This window comes from Triticum urartu, chromosome 7A, assembly GCF_056163025.1.
Source record: "Triticum urartu cultivar PI428250 chromosome 7A, HENAU_Tu73, whole genome shotgun sequence".
Classification (NCBI taxonomy): domain Eukaryota; kingdom Viridiplantae; phylum Streptophyta; class Magnoliopsida; order Poales; family Poaceae; genus Triticum; species Triticum urartu.
In genome coordinates this window covers 628,803,853-628,809,852 of record NC_141879.1, presented here as the reverse complement: position 1 = coordinate 628,809,852, position 6,000 = coordinate 628,803,853, and positions in this window count along the sequence as shown.

Genomic DNA, 6,000 nt, shown 5'->3' with positions numbered 1-6,000 from the left:
GGATGCCGGATAGCAGTTAACAAGGAGCGTACCAAGGACGACATTGGGATCCTCATGAGCCTCCTCGGCTGAAACATAGTTGACATGGCCACGTGCAGTGGTGGCCGGCTTGGCGTAGAATGTTTTCCCCGCTGGCTTAGCACGGCCAACGGACTTTCCAGTTTGATTGGAGTTGTTGTTCTGGGGACACTCTCGGCTATAGTGACCCGGCTCTCCACACTTAAAGCATGTCACCACATTAGGGCGTGGAGCAGCATTAGCAGCGGGGCCACCATAGGGCTTGGGCGGTGCAAATTGTTGGTTGGGACGAGGCGCCTCAAAGGATGGCCTCGGGATGAACCTGGGTGGCAGTGCCGTGCTTGGAATCCACACCCGGCGCTTCTGAGTTCCAGAGCCGGATGAAGAGCCAAAATCACGGGAGTGCTTGCGTGAAGCGTCATAATCAGTCTGGCCTGTCTCAGCACTGATGGCTTTGTTGACCAACTTCTGAAAGGATGTGCACTCGTGCAGACGGAGATCGCGGCGAAGCTCAGGGCTAAGTCCCTTGCGGAACCTTGCTTGCTTCTTAGCATCAGTAGATACCTCTTCAGGAGCATAACGCGCCAGATTCCCAAATTCACGACTGTAGGCATCCACAGTCAGTCTTCCTTGGGTGAAGTTGCAGAACTCCTCCCTCTTGCGATCCATGAGACCTTCCGGAATGTGATGCTCACGGAAAGCCTCACTGAATTCAGCCCAAGAAGTGATTTGGCTGACCGGGCGCATAGCTTCGAAGTTTTCCCACCAAAGGCTAGCAGGGCCTTCGAGGTGATAGGCGGCATAAGTAACCTTGTCAGCTTCGGCTATGTTGGCAGATCGTAGCTTCTGGGTGATGCTGCGAAGCCAATCATCCGCGTCGAGGGGCTCGACGGAGTGATTAAACTTTGGTGGGTATAGCTTGATAAAGTCATTGATTGACACCAAGTCAGTTCGCGGGTGGCGTGCAGTGTTCTGCTCAATCCGCTCTAGCAGGCGGTTAGTCTCACGCTTGTTTCTTTCTGCCTCTAGCATCACTTCGGCCAGAGAAGGCGGGTGAGGCAGATTCTCACCTTTAGCTGCATTGGCTTCCCCCTGCTCCGGGGCAGCAGGGTTGCTGCGGGTGTTGACCATCCTAGGAGGAAACAAGACAACGGTTTAGACAAGGATGGCTCAAACTTAGCAAGGAAGTGCAGAATGTAATGGAGAACACGGAATGCAGAGATGTTCATTTGTATGTCATGGTAATATAAAACTGCCATATATATACCAATGGTCATACACATCTTACATAGTTTAGTACAAGCCCAGGCTACAGTACAACTATGATGAAAGACATTACATCTCATCGGAGGCATTCCAAGCTCCTATACATTATTTGTCTACACCTCCGGAGTTGATTACACACAAAGTCATATTCCACAAGTCACACAGGACAGTGGAGATACAACTACTACAATACTAGTGGTACTACTACTAACTCAGACAGCTCCGTAGTAATTCTCATAGAAGTCGCCTCCATAGCCTGGAAGTTCAACATGACCATCCGGAAACAGACGGTCTTGCGGAGCCTGTGGACCATAGGGGCTAGGATGAGGCCTTGGACCAACAAACGGTGGCCTGCGGGGACCACGGGGTGGGGTGATGCCTCCCACATCACGCCAATCCACCATGTCTGGCAGAGCTGATCTCACAGGATACAGATCCCTTGTATCCATACATCTAGCTTGCACCGCAGGTGCAAACCGAGTCAATGTGGCCCAATGATCAGCACGTATATTGAAAAGCTCCAACCTCAAGGCCCTATTCTCTCGGTCCTTATCTTCGAGCATCTCGGCCGTGGTACGAGTTAATGACTCCTCCTGAGTGGAGTCAGCATAGATAGCTTGAAGATACCCTTGTGCTCCCGGAAGTGAAGCTGGCATGTAACGGAAGTCGGTGTTCCGAAGCAGGCCAGTCCAGACTCGCAAGATGGTCATCATGGAATAGGCAGCATCCTGCACCGCCATCTCAATAGTAACCCCGAGTCCATAGGAACAGTGAAGGGGCTCGGTAGATCCAGGATAAGAAGGAAATATCCTAACGGTGCAGAGATATTGGCTTTGATTAAAGTCGCGGAACTGCTCTTCGACGGTGTATTCGGGATACCAACGGTAGCCCGTCTCGATCATTACCCGGACTAACATAGCAGTATGACCGGGCACGTCGAGGCACCGGGTCAGGCGAACCACTTGATTTTGAACATGGTTGGCCATCTGAAAGCACAACCACAATGCAAAGGCATCAGAATTTCTAGGGAAAATTGGACAGCATAACAGCTGTAAATGCTCATAAAAAGATTTGAGACATCCACAACAGTTCACACTACCACTCAACAACATCATATCAAGGTTCTGATTCAATTAGCAACATACTACGAATAGTAGAAACTGAACTGGGACTTGTAACAACAATCCTATAAGCTACTACGGATTAGTAACACGTGAACCTGATAGAAGAAGAGAGCCTAGTCCTTAACCCACGTTGAATGAGAAGAGAATGACTCAGATCAGAGGCATAGGTAAAGGAGTAAAAGAACCTTACGTTCCCTCCCACAATCAATTCCCCTACATATAACTAGAGCATTTCTAGACTCGACATCGACCAGTTTGGCTCAACGAACCTACAGGCAGTCCGGCTCTGATACCAACGTTGTCAGGACCCCGATTCCATGTCACATCGATCTAGCCGGTAACACCTCATATCACTTTGCGGCCTCACGCACGGTATCCCACGGGTGTCGCCTTACCATGGCCCGAGACCTTTGCTCCTTTTGGCTCACGTATATGATAGTGTCGCTAGCATCCATATGATAGAGAACCCGGGCCGACATGGCTAGTCGTGAACCCAAAGCGGCACAGACCTATGGAGACAGGCATACATGAATCACATCGAATATGTCGGTCATCAACGAGTGATTCCGGGCTGTAGCACTGGGCTAACAGGACTCCGGGGAGCCCCGGGCTGTAGCAGGCTAGGCAGGACTCCGGAAGTCACTGTGTGACATTTCCCCGAAGGGACAGACATAGGGACGAAGTGAAACACATGCCGGCCAGTCAAGTGTCCTGAACAGTAGTGCTGGGCTAGCAGGACTCCGGTGAACCGGGCTGTAGCGGACTACTATAGCTCGAGGAGCAATAGACTACATTTCCCCATATGAAAGGCTGCCAAGGATAAACAACTAGATTGTCGGATCCCACTCATACCAAGCATTCCAAACATACACACAATATGCCCGATATGAGTACATACAACATGGCATCACAACAAAACTCTACAGCCCAAGTACTTTATTTAAAGGCTCTAGAGACCCATACATAACATGTTCATACAGATAGGGGTCACAAGACCCGTCACTCAAGTCATACAAACATACAAGCACATGCGGAAGCAACTAGTCTGAGTACAGACTCTAGAAAGAAAGAAGGCTTCTCGAAGCCTGTCTATCTACATAGGCCCTCCATGGCCAGGGTCACCACCTGGGTGGCTAGTCACTCGTCGACGTCAAGGTCTACATAGAATCCATCGGAGGGGGCAGTGTTGTCGTCTGAAAACAACAAATAAGCAAAACATGAGTACTAAGGTACTCAGCAAGTCTTACATCAGAACCTACTATACATGCTTATTCTCAAGAAGGCGGTGGGGTTGATGCAGCAAGCCAGCTTTGAATCTTGGCTAAGCTATCCTACGGAACTTCACCAGTAAAATAGTTTTCGCACACGAGTCCACTACTCACCAACACAATACTCCACCGGGGATCCTCCCTCGTCATCCTACGAGAGGGCCATCCTCGGTACTCACACTTATCTTGAGTCTTTTAGTAGTATAAATTAACTTGTCTATGAACTGTATATGCAACCAAGTAGTCCTTTACCGCGGACGCGGCTATTCGAATAGTTTTATACCCTGCAGGGGTGTACTTCGTCACACATGTTTCCACCACTTAGCGTCTGCACACGACATGTGCTCGGCAGACTTCAAGCGAAAACCGACGTGGGTATAGACCACGACCAGACTAACCTCACAAGTCTCTAGTCTAGGTTTATCGCCTATTCAGGTTCCATCCGCAAGGAAATTCGGCCGGGGTGTCCTCAATGGCCCCAAACGATGTGAACAGGGTTCCCGTGACACCAAACGGGTGACTCGGTACACCGTGCCACGGTGTATCTACCGCAACATAGGCCACCCCTAGGGTCAGCGCTACGCACGGCCGCCAACACATGTCCTACAAACACCAGAAACTAGTTGCAACTCCTGGACAGAGGCGAGAGGGGTCAGTAAGTCGAGCGGGGTCATATTTCAGGGCCCAATGTGTGGTAGTAGCTGAATCTTAAATCACGCATACAGATCTCAGTTCTTAGGGACGGCCTCAATGAAACAACCCACCATGTACTCCTACATGGCCTCTCATCGATACCTTTACCAAAACATGTTCAACGCATCCCTCACATTACCGGCATAAGCATTTCACTCTAGCCCATCTCCCAGATGAACCAGACCTGACACAAATCTAAGCATAGCAGGCATAGCAAGGTAAGAATCACATACATGGCTCAATCAACTCCTACACATGCTAGTGGGTTTCATCTAGTTACTGTGGCAATGACAGGTCATGCAGAGGATAAGGGTTCAACTACCGTAGCACACAGCAGTTTGAATCGCGTTGTCTTAATGCAGTAAACAAGAGCAGAAGCGAGAACATGGGTTTGTATCAGAATGATCAATGGTTGCTTGCCTGATGGAGTGGTAGTGGGATACTGCCCTTCAGTTGGATACTCGTGGATATCCTCGGAGGCAGAACCTACCACGAAGAACACATCGTAATACAATCAACACATGACGATATGCAACAACATGATGCATGCTATGACATGGCAATATGAATGTGTCTTGGCCTAATGCAAGTTATATTAGAAAGGAATGAACTCATTTGAATCAAAGATTCAAATATTAGCTCATTAAACATGGCCTTAATAGTGCATTTCCTTATTCTGCCTAAACAGCAAGGTAACTTGTTTTGTCATGCACGAAACCATTACAGATGGATAGATTGAATTTTTCTGATAATTTTTCATATATAATTTATCTCATTTGGAGCTATGGTTGAATTTCTATGAATTTTTGAAGTTTGAACTATTTTTTGGAATTTCCTGAATAAGAATAAATCCAGAAAATCAATTACTGCATCAGCATTGCGTCAGGGTGACGTCAGCAGGTCAAAGGCGCCAGCCCAGGTCAAACCTGACTGGTGGGCCCCTTTTGTCAGCCTCTCAGCTAATTAGCAAAATTAGATTAACACTAATTAGTTGTCAGTGGGGCCTGGGCCCACATGTGAGTGACTAATTTAATTAAAATTAATTAAGACTAATCCTAATTTAGTTAGCCGACCGGCCCCACCTGTCATAGACTCAGGGGGGGTCTTCCTGGGCCCATCCAGGGGTCAAACTGGGTCAACCCGCCGGCGGCTCGACGCCGGCGAGGCCCGAGACGGCGGAGGGCTTCGAATTTGGTCCTCCGGTGACCAAATCGACGGCGGAGACGTGCTACGCGTAGCTGGGGCCTGTGCGCATCTAGTGGGGCAAGTGGGAGGAGCTGGGGTGGAGCGAGCTCGCCGGAATCGAGCTCGTGGTGGCGGCCGGAGTTCGGGCGAGGTCGGTTTCGAGGCTACGGTGCACGGGAGGAAGAACTGGTGGTGGCTACGGGTCCCTGGTGCTGTGCTGAGCACGGTGAGGCGCTCGGACGCGTGCTTGCACGGCCGTAGCCATGACGGCGACATGACCGGCGGCGAGGAGCGCTCGGGCTCGGAGGGGGCGGTGGCTACGAGGCGTAATCGAGCACGGGTACTAGGGGGAAAGGAAGAGGGGCTCACAGCGGAGTCGGAGAGGGGGTCAGCGGGCTCGGGGAGGTCCTGGCGGCGGCGAATTCGACCGGAGATGGCTCGGGTGC